Consider the following 18176-nt stretch of genomic DNA (forward strand, 5'->3'; position numbering starts at 1 on the left):
TTGTAACTCAAGTTTTTTAATGGAAGACGAATAAATTGCAAGTCTCATGTTCTATTTTCTAGTCAATTGAATTCTTCTCATTTATTTTTTTTGTCTATGCTAAGTATTTCATGAAGTTGTATGTAATCATTTTCCTTGCAACTTTTATCTCATATTTTTATGCCCTCTTTGTAAGTGGTGTGTTAATATGTAGCTTGTTAACCATGTTATTTAAGTGTATAAGAACCAATTTTGTGAAGATTTATGTTTTTCTTTCTAGTGATTATAACTTGTAACTAGCCAATGAAATATTTATGCATGGGTGAATTTCTAGTGGGTTTGTTATTCATTGTCTCCATACTTGAGCTAAGTATTGGTGAAGTATTTATTTTCTGCTTAAGTTGGTAATCACTTTAGTTAGTGCAATTTAAAGCTTTAAGTTTTAGTGTTTTAGTTTTAGTCCTAGTTATAGTCCTTTTATTCTCAGTTTCTTTATTCATTTTCTTGGGAAATCAGTAGTTCAGCATGTTAAGAAACTAGGAGTCAACCTTATCTAGAGATTCACTCCAAACCTTAAGTTGTCCACAACTTAGAAGTGATTCCATGTTACCTTGAAATATTAAGTTTTGTTCAACTTTATAAGGGTTGAATTTCAAGCGATAACAATAATCATGAGATAAAAAATAATATTTCAAAAATTCCCATCAAAATCAATAACACTATATTTTTGAAAGAAAAGTATTACTTTGTTAAAGTGTGTATAATCCTCATGTACAAAGAATTAGTAAACTACTTGAGCATTGTTTTAGATTCATAAAAGGAAACTATTTCATTTTTGACAATGTATATATAATCTATATGTCACATAGGTATTGGTTCAAACATGGTTTTGGTGATAAGAGTTTTTGTCTCAATGCTTGATACATTGATTCCATCTCTTTCTTTGTATAGAAGTTGGATGCCTTTTGATATTGCATATCCATGATCTTTGCTTATTCTTGGGACATTATCAGGCTTTCAATATTCCCAATTTAATTCTTTGAATTTTTCATCAATCAAAGAATTGAGATACTCTAATGCTTCCTCAGTAGATCTAGGATTATCTTTCAAATAACATGTCACACACGATGTTGCTTCTCCACAATTTTCCTCAACCTTCAATAAAACCATTATAGTTTTGTCAAATTTCAAATTAATCACTTTTAAATAAAATTAATTAATTATATGAATGAATAAATGCAATATTTTGAAAATTTTGTTGAATTATCTAAATTTATATGCATACATTGAAAGTATTTGTATCATTTATTAGTTTGAGGGCCAAGCATAAAAGATCACTAAACTTTGATGGATAATCAATTTCTTTTATAATATCATCATAGATGGGCACATCTAATGATAGTATAGGTTGCAAGATTACAACATGAGATCTAGAGCTTACTTTTCCCTTCTCTAAATATTCCTATAAAAATGGTATATACCCTATTGCAAGCCAAGTTGCCTCTTGCATGAAAGAATCTATACAAGCTTCCCACTATACAAAATCAATATTCCAAGTCAACATTAGTAATTTAAAGTAAATAAATTACTAGAAAACTCTATAAAAAAATGTTGCATACAGTAAACAACCACAAAGCCTAATTAATCATGCAACCTAAATATTAATCAAACCATTAAAGTAACTGAAACAAAGTGCATGGAATAGAAAACAAAAAAAAAACTCTCTCAATTGGACTTCAATCATGCACATTTTTTTTTCTTAGGTTGATGGTCTTTTTCTTACATTAAATGACAAAGTAAATCTAGAAATGAAAGAAAAATTTTGACAATAATGAAAACATATTTGAAAATTTGTGGTTTGATAACTAAGAGCAATGGGGAAAATGTTAAAAGTTTTGGAACTCAAAATTAATGGATGAGATCGAAACTCAACCAATTGTCAAGATTGCATGAGGGAACTCAATTTTGGTAAATGGAAAGGCTATAATCATTGGAAGAGTTTCAATTTGGAAAGTCTCATATTGCAATTGTAAATTGTCATATTTATGAGATTTTATGACAAGATTCAATGTATAAAGAGAAATGAAATTTGGAAGGGAGGCTAAACTACTAAGAAAATGGAAAGGGAAGGTGTGGGCTAGAATATAGGAGGTGTAGGTTAATTTAGTAGGTGAAAGAAAATTAGTAGAAGGAGATATTTGGACATTTAAATTTTCAATAATTCTCTCATTTCAAAAAGTGAACAATTAAAATTAATTTTGACATAAATTCAAAGTTGGGTAGAAAATTTATATTTATTTATCATGACATCTGACACATGACTTAGTATAGAGGATAAATTGTTGGTTATTTCCCCTAAAAAGGATGACTAATCAATTAAAAAGATTAAAAGGATCAATGATGAAATTAATATGATTAGACATAGTCAAAAGGTTAAATTGATTAGAATATGATGCAAATTAGCTTAATATTAGTAATATAAGGTTATGACTTAAGAAAATATAAAAAGGTAAACAACAAAATTAAAATACCAAGTAATGGGAAAACCCTCTCCAATCCAATTATATTGTTAATTACATTGAGAATGAGATTTTAATGACTTGAAATAAATTTTCTATTTTATAGATTATTATTATCAATAATAAGTAGAAAATATATGAAATAATTTATTTAAAACACATTTGTGGCATACAATGAAATAAGAGGTTATGTATGAATGTCTATGTGTGTGTGTGTGTGGGGTGTAACACATCTGAGAAAGTGTATTTTATGCATAGATTATATTATAGTTCATTTCTTTTTTAAATAAAATAATTTTATTTTAAATTATTTCACTTTTACTTATTATGGTCGATATGGTAATGAATTATATATGAGATAATTAGTAATGAATGTTCAAATAATACTAAAAAATTTGGATAAATTAATATATTAGTTTAATTAAATACTTTATCCACACTCTCTACACTAATATAATATTAAATATGCATATGGAGAATTAGTTAGTTTCACAAATATACAGCTTTATGTGCATAGTCAAGTGTGTCTCTTCCTTGAGTTTTTTTAGCCTCTCAAACCATGCTCCTTACACCTTCATCAAAGGTGTTGAATGCCACTTTCATATATTCTAGAAGTTCTTCCATGGATGCTAAATCCCACCTTCATTAACCATAAGATAATCTATTATCACAATATGAATATATGGAAAGTGCATAACAAATATGGAAAGATAAAGCAACATATGTCTACTTACTAGTTTTTCTAGTCGTTAATCACTTATTATGTCAACTTAATGTTATTATCAATCTATTAGCTATCACATGGAATCCATGTGTTGTACACAAATAATATTTAAATATTTAGCACATGCATATGTTTCATATCTTCTTGTAAGTTGTGCATACCTCTTGATGGCTTGTGTGAAGAGTTTAAGTTCATCCAAAGTTCCATAAGTGTCATAAATATCATCCAAGCAAGTGAGAAATGTACACATCTTTGCAAACCCAATTCTAAAAGTAGAATAATTTGGATTAGTACACATCGCAGCTGCTATAAAATAAAATTCCACATGGCATTGTCAAACAAACTCTAGTTTAGCTAGACCATACTCTATCTACCATCTATAACATTCACACATTACTAAATAAATATGATTGTCTAGTAATCAAACAATAAAAAAATATTATAAATTTAACTAAATAAGAAAACTAAAATAGTATCTTTCATAGCATGAAATTTTTACCTTGAGAGAATTTGAAGTTCATGTTGTTGAATTGATTGGATCATATTGAAGTCCATCTTTTCTAGTTCCAAAATAATTGAGTTAAAAATACTACAACAATTCCAAATTATAATGTTAGAATATCTTAGAAAATTTTAAGAAAATTAAGAAATAAAAACTTATTTTCTACTAAAATACAAAATTATATTGTGTATTGAAAAAAGAAAATCTTAAGGTTTTGAATTAGAATATCACAAGGTGGAAGCCTCTTCATAGAAATTTCTCTTATGGACTATGATCAAGGCCAAACATTTTTCTTGCATCTCAAGCTAGGGCACCTGTGCCCTAGCTCTACTCTTGTGTCTTCTGAGCAATGCGAAAATGGGAGATTAGTGTTTCAGGGGTTACAGATTGGGTGGTTCTCCCTCACAGGTTTTGGATTGGGCCATGATCTGAAGGTGGAGACCTTTTCTACACGCGAAGAATGCTTTGTGCTTTCCTACTAACTTTCTTTGTTCATGGGAAGTGGACGCTATAGGTGGGTATTTGATATCCAGCAGCCCTAGTTTGTTCTTTGCTATGGTGGATAGGGAGTGGAGGTGGTTGTTTGAAATTGGAAGGTATTGGATAAAGGATGGGGAGGGTATCCCTTTCCCATTTGGTGGTTCTTATCAATGGCTGATGCTAAGGGGGAGACAACAATGAAGAGCCCTCGCATGGATTTTTGGGTGGCTTTAGGCCCTAAATTTTCAAACCAAGGGATGAAGACTTTTGACAATAACCTATTCATTCCAAACTCTAAGACTGTTGATTTGGGGCTATCTAATGGCTCAAGGATTGCAAAGACCAATGGATGTCTTGAGAGGTGCGAGGAGAGGCCAAAACTGGTTGTCCCAACTGAAATGATTGCAGATGATGTTGAATATTATTCGCATCATTCCCTATATTGTAAGTTTTTAGGAATGACGGTTTCCTTGCAATTATTGCAGATTTGGGCTTAGAGGACTTGGGAACTAGAAGGGGAAATGGAGATAATGTTGATGGCAAACAGTTATTTCATGGTTACTTTAAACTGTATTGCTGATCGCAATAGGGTGTTTGAGGGAGGTACTTATTTCAACAATAAGGTTGGGTTGTTTATTAAGCCATGGCATGCTAGCTTCAACCCTACATAGGAGCTACCCAATCGTGTCATAGTATGGATTATCTTATCGAGGTTCTTAGTAGAATGTTGTCAAGAGGATGTGTTACATCTTTTGGCCTCTATGCTTGGAAATCCTATAGGGACTTCATCACAAACCTTGGGAAAAAAGGTAATTAATTTTGCTCACATTTATGTTGAAATTGATCTTAGTAGACCTTTACCAGATGCAATAGAGATGTGTGCAGGTTCTTATTCTTGGGTGCAGTAATTAGATTATGAAACTCTTCCTTTTCATTGTTTCCTTTGTTAAGAATATGGTCATTTTTAGTGAAGATGCCCAAGGAATCAACCTCAGGAATCCCATCCATCACAGCCTGTAAGCAAGCCTCCTGAGATAGATAAAGGGAAGAGCATAGCTCCTGATGAGGCAGGCGCTTCTGATGGTTTTGTTCTAATCAGGGCTTGGAATAGGAATAGGGGTCAAAAGAGGTCTTTCAAAGAAAGGCAGGAGGATACCTTTAACAGGTTTGAGGTTTTGGATGAGCTTAGCCAATAGGAGGTGAACTCGAGTTTGATTAATTTGGATCATGGCCTTGTGGACTTAGCTCAAGAAGATCGTATTATTTATTCTACTATGGATCCCCTAGGGGAGGAGTGTTGACAATTGGATGCTGATTAGCAAAAGGGAACTTCTGAGGTGCAAGAAACCTTGACCATTGTTACCACAGTAAGTATGGATTCTCCAGCTATTGGGCAGCACATTGGTTCAAGTTTGACAATGAAGAATAAGCCTCCTCCCAAACTGGGTATTCTATAGAAAGATATCAAGAAGGGTGGGGGCAGAGAAATTTGTTAAATCTGGCAAAAAAAAATATGTGGAAAAGATTAAATTAGCTAGTGAAAATTTGGTGGATTCAGGGGCAGTTAAGCCTTTGGATTCAATTTGTTCATGCCCTTGAAATGACTGTTCTATCATAGAATGTGCGAGGCTTGAATAGCGGCCCCAAACACAAAGTTTTTCATGAGTTAGTCAGAACACAAGGTCCTAATGTTCTCTTTTTGTAGGAAACTAAGTTATCTATGGAGAGTATGCAAGGTTTGAAGCCTAGGTTGTGGAGAAGTGGGGAATGCCAATGCATTAGGGCCCATGGTGCTTCCAAGGGTTTGGCTTGTTTATGGAATCCTAGAAAAATCTAACCTCTTTGGTGTATTTCCTCTAAATCCTCTCTGTCCATGATTGCTACTTGCCTAGAGACAGGGGGTGTCATATTATTTTCCAATATTTATGCGCCTACTAATCTCTAGGGTAAACATACTTTGTGGTCCCACATCAAGCTGATTCATAGCATGCTACCCTTTCATCCTTGGATTTTGGCTGGAGATTTCAATGCTATTTGTGAGCTGGCTCAGAAGCAAGGTGGTACTAGTAGATTGGAGCCTTTTGCATTACTGCTTCATGACAATATTAATACCTTGAACCTTGTGGACATTAAACCGAACAATGGCCAGTTCACCTAGAACAATTGTTGGACTGGAGAGTTTTGTATTGCAAAAAGGTTAGATCGGTTACTAGTTTCTTGTTACTGAATTGGAGGGATGTGGTCATCTTGATCTAAGATCTTGGATTGGGGAGGATTGGACCATTGGCCTATCAAACTTTTTATAGAATCAACTCAAGTGCTTCAAAAGCCTTCCTTTAGGTTCCAACTTATGTGGCTTTGGGACTCATCTTTGCATGATTTGGTCTCTGATTAGTGGAAGAAAGGTAGACCAACCTATGGCACTTCAATGTATATTTTTGCTAAGCTTCTTCAATATGTTAGATTTGAGGTCAAGCAATGGAATTGTTTACACTATGGGAATATATTTCATGAAAAAGTAGGGGCTCAAGCAGATTTGGATGATATCACAAGAAGGATAAGAGAGGAGGGGGTAATAGATGAATTCCTTCAGGACAAGGCTTGGGCTATGAAATTGATTAAAGAATGGGAACTATGAGAGGAAATGTACTAGAAATAGAAGGTGCAAATTGAGTGGCTTTAGGAAGGGGACAAAAATACAACTTTTTTCTTCAATTTTGTGAAAGCTAGGAGACATGGTAACTCTATCTCAAGATTGGTGAATGATAGGGGAGAGCTTCTTTCTTCCTTTCTAGAAATGTTTAGGGAGGAAGTCTAGTAATTTGAATCTTTCTTTAGAGAGGACTTGCAAGGGGGGGTCTCTTGAGGAAGCCCAAGTTCTTTCATGTATCCCCTCTCTTTTGATCGAAGATACGAATCAATAGCTCATGAAGGATATCTTGCTTGAGGAGCTTGAAGGGGTTATTTTTAATATGAAGAAAGGGAAGGCACCAGGTCTGGATGGCTTCCCTATTAAGTTTTTTCAAGAGTTCATAGATATCATCAATTTTGATCTCCTAGCTGTGGTTCATGAGTCTCAATACAATAAGCAGATGTTAAGGGCTCTAAATGCTACTTTTCTTTCTCTTATCCCCAAGAAGGAGGGGGCTGATAGGTTGACCCAATTCTGGCCCATCTCTTTATCCAATGTTATCTACAAAATTATTTCCAAACTTATTATAGATAGGTTAAAGAAGGGGCTTGCTGATTTAATCTCCGAGGAGCAAAGTGGTTTTGTTGCTGGTAGGCAAATTTTTGATGGGACTGTTATTGCAACTAAGGTCATCCATTTTATGGCCAAATCAAAAGAAAAAGCGATGTTTATCAAATTAGATATGGAAAAGGCATATGACAGAGTAAGATGGTCCTTCCAATGGTGGTTTCTTAGTGTTTTTGGCTTTGTGAAAGATTGGATTCAATGGGTTTGGAGTTGCATTACTTCAGTCTCTTTCTTGGTGCTTATTAATGGGAGCCATTCTAAGCTTTTTGGGGCTTCAAGGGGGCTTTTTTAGGGAGACCCTTTCTCCCCTTATTTGTTTATTCTTTTGGTAGAAGGCTTGGGGAGATGGGTTAAACAGAATGTGGAGTCTGGTTTTATTCAAGGTTGGAGGTGGGGTAGAGCTTTACCCCTGCAGACTCATGTGCAATTTGTAGATGATACAACTTTGATGGGGATGGCTACAATGAGGAAGGCATCTAATCTTTGTAGGGTCTTGGATGTGTACCTAGCTACCTTAGGAAAGTAGATTAATAAGGGAAAATATTCCATCTACTTCTTTAATACTCCAGGCTCTATTCAACATAGGATTGCTCACACTTTGAGGTTTCAAATTGGGAATCTCCCATTGACATATCTTGGCATTCCCATCTCACTAAGTAGGCTTCCCAAGGAGTTTTGGTAGGTTATTTTGGACAAATTTTGGGTGAAAGTTAATCATTGGACTCATCACTAGTTATCCTTTGTTGGTCATGTCCAGTTGATTAAGTCAGTTGTGCAGGCTCTACCCATTTATAGATGCATGCTCCAGGTTGCTCCTATGGGATTTCTTAAGGATCTAGATTCTATGGTGAACCAATTTTATGGGCGGGCTGCTTGGAGGCTTCCAAATGGATTTTGGTTAGATGGGAAGTGGTGTGCAGTTTGAAATATTATGGGGGACTAGGTTTAAGGTAGTCAGCTTTGATAAGAGAGGCGTTGGCTGCTAAAATTTACTGGCGATGGTGTAACATTTGAGCAGGATAAGAGCTAGGCAATGGTTCTTTCTTAGAAGTATCTCCCAGGGATTCCTCATCTTGATATTTCTAGGTATCCACTTGGGGGGAAGGGTTCTATGATTTGGGATACTTTAAAGAAAAGGGCTAAGCTTATTAAGGATGGATTATTCTGGATTTGCAAGTGTGGGGCGGAGGCCCAATTTTGGTTAGACTCTTGGGATGGATATCCCCCAATCATTTCTTAGTTTCCTAACCTAGTATTTCTTTGTCAATAGTTTTTGGAGGTTGTTTGGTCATGGGTGATTGATTTTAAGTCCTTTTTCCCTTATGGTCAAATGGAAATGGCTAAATGGAAGCCCCTAGATGAATGGTCGATCGCTAATTTATAGGAGGGGTGTGCTATGCTACAAAATATCCTCTCTAGTAGAGGATGTTGTTCTCTTCGGGAGGATGATGTGCTTGCCTAGTCTCCCAATTCTAATGGGACATACATGGTTGCCTCTAGATATAGCAAATTGGTGTCTCATAAGATGGTTCTACCTAAAGTGCAGTGGTGGAAGAAGGTCTAGAAAAAGCTATCTTGGCCAAAATGTAACTGTTTTATCTAGATGTTGGTTTGGAATAAGTGTTTGACTTGGGATAATATTTAGAAGAGAGGATTCCATGGCCCTTTTAGCTATGTTATGTGTGGGGCTAATGAGGAGGCCTCTTCTCATTTGTTTTTTTGTTGCTCTTTCGCTCTGCAACTTTGGCATTTCTGGTGGGGAGTTTGGGCAACTCCTTGTGTCTATGCTTCCTCCTTGATTGAGTTTTGGTAGGGGATGGGACAACCCCCTTCTATGGCTCCTTTTCTATAGGAGGTGTGGTTTGTGGGGCCTATCTTCTTATTATGGCAGATTTGGCTAGAGTGCAATCAAAGAATTTTTTCATGGAGAGTAGAGGCTAGTGCAACAAATTTGGCAAAAGTTATTGGGCATGATTCAAGAGAAAGTGGAGGCTGTGTAAAGTGGAATTCTCTTTGGGGAAACCAGATACAGAGTTGCTGGAGAGATTGGGGACTTTGGTGTCTTCTTTGGTCTTAACCAAGGTTAAGAGATGATGTCGTAAGAAGCAAAAAATTGATAGGGTTGGTAAATGGCAACTACCCCCCCCCCCCCAAGGGGGTCTTGAAGATCAATACTGATGGTTCTTCAAGGGGTAATTTGGGTCCAACTAGTATCGGATGGATTGGTAGAGATGCTATGGGATTAGTGATTTTTATCTTTTTGATCTATGATGGGATTCAAACCATTAACCTGGTGGAAGGGTTGGCTATTCTCGTTGCTCTTGAGAAAGCTCATGCTTTAGGGTGGAGAAAAATAGTTTGTGAATTTGACTCCAGGTTTTAATCAACCTGCTTAATGAATAGAAAGTCACTGATGTTAATTGGAAATTGACTAGGATTGTGCAAAAAAAATTCAAATTAGTTCTTTGATGGAAATGGTGATTTTTGCCCATATTCCAAGGGATTGGAATAGGGCAGTTGACTGTTTGGTGAAATGGGCTTCCAAGAATGCTGATGGATGGAGAATTTAGGAATGGGAGTTGGTTCCTCAAGAGCTTTTTTTTGACTTAAGTAGCATTCATGATGAGGATAGGGTGGAGAATGATGATAGATGATTGTGTTGGTTGTATTACCTCTATTTGGGGCTATCTTTTTTGTTTTTTCTCGAGACCTTAGGTCCTTGATCTCTTTGTATTAGTGCTTTATGATATTTAATAAAGTTTTTACCCCTTTATCTCAATTAGAATATCACAAGTATGCTACAAGATATTAGATTTACATGTTCATTTTCTTGGCATCTCCATATATGTCAATATAAGTACTTGCTTCCAATCTAGGCACATTGGTATGCTAACCATACTCTAAATTGAATTTTATCTATGACACCATACAAATTAGAATTTCCATTGCTAAATAGATTGATCTGATTAATATGAAGAAATATATTCAAGTTTATCAATTATATCTCTTTCATAATATTTGTATTATTATTGTTTGGTAGAGTTTGTTTTAAATATGTAGTAGAAAAGAACTCGTGATCATCCAAAATTTTCTCCTTAGGAAATGCAATGAGTGAAGCTCGATATAAATTTAAAATGCTCCTTAACTCCTCATTTGATTGAATATTTGAGCATACAAATTTCCCATCATTATCTCTGAACTACGACAATGTATCTAATATGACATTAAGTTAGAAACAACTCCATCTTTTGTTAATATAAATTGTAATATAGTTAATTTTGCATCTAGTACTTTGAGATTTCAAGTACAATAATTAATAAAATTGGAAGCAAAATTATACTTTATAAATAAGTATAAAAATCTTTCAATTTGAAATGCTAAAAAAAAATTTAAAATTTGCAATTTTACATTTATAATTTAATTATAAGAGTGTCTACTCTATTTTTAAAGTATATTCTACTAAACATTAAAACCAAATTTGATCATTTAAAAATAAATTATTCATTTATTCTATGAATTGGTATGAACATTCTATTAATAAGAAGTATAAGTACACCTATTGCACGAGAAAAATATTGGTAGATACATGATCATAATCTTTTATAATTAAGTCCAAAATAATTCATAAATCATAAAAGGTCATTAAGTCACAAAATCAAAAACAACATAAACAATTGTTTTATGATTCAATAAATTTATGAATATCGCCTGAAGAGACACCATATCTGTGGAGACAAAGAATTTGAAAACCCAAGGTTGTGGTGCTAAGATCTATGCAAGGACTTTCTCTACCACATCGAATACCATTCATATCATTCCAATACCTACTATTCAAACCACATGTTACAACTATTAGGGATGGAGTAAAAGAACAAGTCTTAATGTGGCTACTTTTTAGCAACAATTTGCAATGCTTTTGACCTTTTGATAATTAAACATTGTTGTTTATTTTCTAACATACATCATAAATGGTATTTTAAATGAAATTGTTAGCAATAATTCTTGTAAAAATTTAGAGAAAAAATAATACAAAAAACAAAAGAAAACAATTTTTGGAGCCACGTGTCATTTTTATTATTCATTTCTAGCCTCCACACCTCTCCTTTTGTTGGATGGAGGATTTTATAACATGTACAAGTGTAGCTATCAAATATGGGAGCATGAGCCACAAGTAAAACCTCTTTGACTAAGATCTAACGACAAAGCGATATTCCCTTTGCCAAGTTTTCATCAAGCACGATCCCAACCTCATCTCTTATGATGTTGACACATTGCACTAAAAAACACTTGATCCCTAATAACTTCACCAAATGTCTTTGAACTTATTGACAACCCCCCTTTCTTAGCCAACCTTAAACATCACACATTAAGGAAGAAATCCAACTTGAAAAAATAAGTCAACTTTGACTATTTAACACTTTTAACATAGGAATCAAGCCTTAGTGTGTGATGTTTAAGCAATCCACCCTTTCCTCAAACCTTATTTTAATTTTTTAAAGAATAGCTTTACCATCAAAATAAAAGAATTCATTTTATCTTCTTTCCCAAAATCAAAATTTTGTAAAAGTATATGTTATACTTGAGTATATTTCTGGATTCGATTGTGTGTTTTAGCATCAACATTTTGAACCATACTCAATGGTCCATCATTAGGAAGAGAGTGCAAGAATAGAAAAGAAGAAAGAAGTGATGCTAAAAACACAGAATCAAATCCAGAAATATACTCAATTTACTAATAGATTATAGAAATTTGACAATGTTAATATTTTATATTCTTAATTTACACTCAAACACTTTTATATTATAAAGAAATACATCCTGTAATATAACAGATTAAAGAATATATTGAACGATGTGATTAAAAAACAAATGATTCCAATTGTGTGTGTGTGTATAGTAGAAACTTAGTACCTGTACACATAGTCAAGAGCTTCTTTTATCTCAGTTTGGAAATGGCGTTAGAAATCTCTGAAGATGAAGTGTTTTGAGGAAGAGCATTGAACATGCCCTTTATCTCCTCAATCAGCCTGATAATACCATAAGAGAAAAACAAAGCAACAAGACTGGTAAGTCCCAAAAGATAAGGAGTACAATAACTTAATAACATTGTCCCAAAAGATAAGGAGTAAAAGTTAGGCACAAATTCAGTCATGCCACGTAATGAATAATATTGTCGTTATGCTCTTTAACAAATATGACTATTCTCTGTCAGAAATAAGACGTAATGGATATGTTACATGAATAATATAATGTTACTATCTAACGTCTAAAAGATTCGGGACATCTGAAAGGTGCAAGGATAGAGCTGATAATTATACTACATATTAAATAATTCATTTGTTTTGTATAATATTGTAGTTTTATTATATAATATGTGTAATTATTAAAATATTATGAAAGTTTAATTAAGATCTATGTTAATATTATGATATATATTATATAGTATACATTAAAAATTAAATTGTATATGTTATTTATTATGGTATCTTAATTTTAAACTTCCGAATTTAATAGACATTTCCATTGTGCAATCTAATAAATGGGAAAGGTGACATCGTGATACATTTTGACAACACTATTAAAACATGGTCTAAGATACAATTCTTGATATACTATCTAATTTTGTTTATTTTTTAGTTTTATAATTATTAGCATTTTTGGATACTAATTCTAGTTCAATTCTAAATTATCATTTAATTATAATTATATTTTAAAGAAAGAAATATTTTTTTTAAAATGTTTATTGTAGATGAGCTTAAATTCTAAAGAAGAAAAATCACATTTGTGTGAATACAAATTTAAAGAAGGAAAATTAATTTAAATACAAATTGAAGTGACGATATGTACCTAATTTGTGTGAAAATAAATATATGAATTAAAAAATTAATTAAAAATACTTTAAAAAAGAAATTCAAGTGAAAAACAAAAACTTTGCATCTTTGGATCTCAATACAATTGGATATCTCTCGAATGTCAACTTGGCTACTTCTTGTTTTAGTGTTGAATGGTAGATCCTTATTGCTAGTATCTAATGAATTATTAATTTTGGATGTGCCCTAAGTCCTTCCTCCATTTATATTATTTATTTTTCATTGTCCACTTTTATCAAATAGTTAACTTTTTAAATGACTAAAATTAAGTGAACTTTTTCAATTGAAATAATCCACTTTTCATAAAATCTATTAATTGTAATGAGAAACAACTACAAATCTAAACATAAGATTCTTATAAAACATAAAATGTTTGAAGTTAAACATATTGAATATGTATAAGTATCTACAAATATGGACTTATTCTAATTTTGATCATCTTCATTTTATGGGAATAAATAGGATAAACTTTAGTAACAAAATTGAAATATTGTCTTTATAGGTCCTAGAATCATAAAAAGATGTCTCTTCTATAGATACGCTTATTACAATGGATAAAAGCTTCTAAGATCATCTCCTTTATTAAACTTTCATGTTTATTCTCTTGCTAGAAAAATCTATGAATCCATTCTAATAAAAAAATGTATTGATTTAAAGTGAGGAGGGTAACCTGGTAGGTAGGTTTCTTTCAAAATGATAGAATCTACTTCAAGAAAACCGTAAATACATTGCTAAAATTTATTTACAGAATAAATTATAACATATATAAATAATTCTCATGAGGGAAAAATATATCATATTTAATATAGAAAAGAACGACTCTTGTTAAAAATCTTTTTTCATGCTAGTGGTTTTATCTTTGATCTTAGCAAGATTTAGATTCCCTTGAAATTTTGGAAAATAAATGTGTAGGGTTTGTGTGGGAAAAAGCACAAAGATTCATGAAGTTGCAATAATAAATACCTAACACTAAAAAATACACTACAAAGAGAGAGTAAAGAGCACTCTTAAGACCACACATAACCATTTTCTTTTCAACTGATCTTGTCTTACCATCTTCTTCATTCAAGACCTTGAATGCCTGTGTGCCCCATGTACATGTCATAGTTGCTTAGAAGAAGACCATTCTCTTCGTTATCACTTTTTTCTTCCATTTTACAAACCAATAGAATTCTATAATTGTCTCAAACAAATGAGCAAGTTCTCAATGTAGAACACTGCAATTCAACATAATGAAGGTGGTCAAATTTTGCTAAACAAATGAGAACACAAAGCTGATATGTAGAATAAGATCTATGAGGCTGACATAATGTTATCCCTTAGCTTGTATTTTTTGTGCCTATTTTAATATTCTTTTAAAAAGTTGAAATCTGTTAGTGTAAATAATTAATTATTATTACACTTTACTTAAGTTTACTTAGGTTAAATGCATTATTTTATTATTTATCATATAGGCACCTAGGAGTATGCGTAGTCATATGAGTTATCTTGTTGACAACACAGGAGTTTGCATATTCATCTGAGTTGTCATGTAGACAACATAGTTGTTTGCACTCTAATTGAGCACATGGTGTCTACAAGATCTCTTTATGAGATACACCTATGTAAGCTTATCCTCTCATCATCACACTAAATCATGTGCTCAATGGAGAATAATCTACTATTGGTGGACATGTGCTTAGTTGTGAGTCTTATCACTTCGCTAACTCCTAGTCATTCTAGATGCCTTTATATATAGACACTTCTAGTGTGTATGTACATATGATATGCTCATTATTGTTATTCTAATCATCCATTATTGGTCCATATTGTCTTAGTGTTTGAGCTTCTTGATCTTGGTGTCATTTTTCCTTAAGGAAAATTCTTACATGGTATCAGAGTTGAGGGAGCTTCTTTTTACATAGCCATTGAAGACCATTTTTGCTTCACCTCTTGGAGGACCACGATTTAGATCCAAAGTATCTATAGCTATTGGGAGCATCTAGAGCCAAAGAAAACCTCACCATTGCATCTAGAGCATCAAATTGGTGAATTTTGGCTATAAATTTGCCTACCTTAGGGTATAGTCAAATTTGAAGCAATTTGTTTTTGCAAACTAGAACTTGAATTCTCAATTTACGAAATTGGAAAACTAGGTGGTCAAATCCTAGTGCCCATGGACAGAATATTCCACATAACTAGCTTACTATTCCATCAATGATGGTCTTTACAATTCCACAATGGACTTCACACTTCACAACTAGGTGAAATAACTAGCGGCAGCTTCTTAGCCGATTCAAATCTAGTGGCCCCTTATTTTTAAACAAGCACAACAGACACCACATGGTGAATGTGGGACTAAAGTCTCACACCCATCATCAGCTTCCTCCACACTGGTGACCATGACCTCCTGCCAGTGATCATGACATCCCACCAACAAATCAACTCTAGCGAGCTCCCCACTAGTGTCGTCCTTTTTTCACTAACACCACTTCAAACCCATTGCCAACCTTTGTTAGTTACTGCAATTGAGAAGTCAACACCATGCAATCCGCCACAACTGCACCACATCATCCACCACTTGGCCATACACAAACACCACGTTAGTGCCCCCTCCCAATTCATCGTCCATGTAATCACCACATCAACAAAATGTGAAGGTTGTATGACATGCATGTCAGCATCCATATAGTAAGGATATGCCACATCACTGACTGTATTGCCATGTAAGTCTGGATTATCTTTTTCATTGACGTCACCATTTCACTATCTTCAATTTGACGGCTATTTGACCATCACAAGAAAACCCAATTGCACTGTTGTGATGGCCATTTGGATGTCAAATTCAACCTAGAAATTTCCTCTATAGACCCCTCACCATATGTAGTTTTGATTTGATAGTCCAACTTCAAGAGGCCATATCTCAGTCATTCAAACTCGAAATTAGGTGTATTTCTTTTTGATTTAGGCTTAAAAAAATTGAATTTTTCAATGGTGTTATTGTTTTCTAGCTTTGATGCTTGGATTTGTTAGAAAATTTAGTTTTTGGCAATTGTACCTATCCAATCCTACATTTTGAAACTTCAAATGCTCTGTATAGGCTCATCTAGACAAATTTTTAGGCTCTATATTTTTTTGAAAGTGCTTAATTTTTTGTCTACTTTCCAAATTTGTAATCAAATTATAGGCTTGTGTGGATAGAAATACCACTTTTAGAAATAGGTCCTTTTTTGCATTATATTGCTTTGATCAAACTTCAAAATTGTTGTACATCTGAGCTACATTGCTAAGTACCAAATTTGAACTCCAAGAGGAGGTTGTATACAACAAAATCAGAAGTCCACTTTTGTCCAGTTTGACAACTGGCCTATTGTAAATGCACTACATATAAAGTTCCTAAAGCATTCATTTGCGAAGGGATTCTTTGATTGAGTGAAAAGTGGGGGTCTGTCTTGTGTTCTTGTGTCTCCTTCATATTGCACTCTTTCTTTTGCATTATGGGTTTTTTTCTAAGTTAACACCACATAATTATGCTACTTGGAAAGAAAAGATAAAGGAACCATTAGTTGAAAAAGGTTTATTTTGTTATGTAATTGTTGTAGCAAAGAAACCTGATGATGATGCTAATGGGTCTCGTAAAGAAGACTAGGCATCAAAACATGAAATAGCCCTAGGCACTTTGTTAAAGAATATCTCAAATCTTGTCAAATATCACATGATGAACTTCAACAATCCAATAGAAGTCTGAAATAAAAGTGAAGCATTGTATGGGATAGTAGATAAAGATATGGCCTACACCATTGAGGAAAATCTTCTCAGATTGGATCCTAGGAATTTCGACACCATCAAAGATTATATTACCCAAGTAGACATGTATATGGCACAACTTTAGGATTGTGGTGAACCCATCAAGGATGGAAAGTGGATCAAACATGTGATGACTCATCTTCCTCTGAAATATCCCACTTTTGTTTCCAGTTATAATACTCACAAGTTAACGATAGGTAGTGCCTTCAGTAAGCCTTCATTCAAGTCACTTTTAGGAATATTGGTCTTGGAACATGAAAAGTTAGTTAGTATGGGAATTCTCTAGTCTTCCAAGAAAAAAGCCTTGGTAGCTAATCAAGGTACTCTATGTGGTAAAAATTCCAACAAGAAGCAAAAGTAGTAGAAGGATAAGCTACAAGATTTCTGAGGTACAATTCTTAAGCAATAGTATGACCATTTAGAAAGCCTTGAATCTATTATAAATTCAAGAGGAAGGATTTTTGACAAATATGGTCTCTTATGGAAGCAAAAAATAGAAAAAAGCTTCGCATGCAACTAGTAAGACAATGGCTACAAAGAGCATGTGAACAAACTAACTACAATAAGGGTATAGTCTATGTAGATTTCAAGTTTACAGGAGAAGATTCCATCAAAATCCATTTGTATGGTGAGATAAAGGAGAAACCTAAAAGTGTTTCATTGTAAATTTGAAGGTTGGATCAGAAATTTGCAACCTAATATATGCAAAAAAAATAAAAAAAAGGTAAAAATATTGAATACAAATTCCATATACAATAAGGCCCAAGTCACATTTCCCTTCCTTAATCTTCTTCAAAGCCTCTATCAAAAATTTCAACAAGAAATATATGAAATGAAACCTATAGAAAAATCATTAAGAAATGGAAAAAAGACATAGGAAATGAATGTTATGGGCTCAAGAAGAAGGAAAATATCCCAATAAATAATTTCATGACAAGAAAACAAAAAATATCCTAGGTTTCTACTATTTTCTTTCAAAGATGATGGATAAATCACCCAGCATATCAATAGAGAGAACAAAAATAATTAAATTTTTTTCTCGTCAAGAACTTTTGTG

The 18176-nt window shown here is 33.3% G+C and overlaps 1 pseudogene; it reads right to left on the bottom strand.

Moving 5' to 3' along the window:
• Nucleotides 1-840: 840 nt before the first annotated feature.
• On the bottom strand, nt 841-15944 carry LOC149571754 (alpha pinene synthase, chloroplastic-like; annotated as a pseudogene).
• Between the last annotated feature and the right edge of the window lie 2232 nt (nt 15945-18176).

Source organism: Cupressus sempervirens, chromosome 2 (genome assembly GCF_028749045.1).
Source record: "Cupressus sempervirens isolate cs-2001-9-10 chromosome 2, ASM2874904v1, whole genome shotgun sequence".
NCBI classification, from domain to species: Eukaryota; Viridiplantae; Streptophyta; class Pinopsida; order Cupressales; family Cupressaceae; genus Cupressus; species Cupressus sempervirens.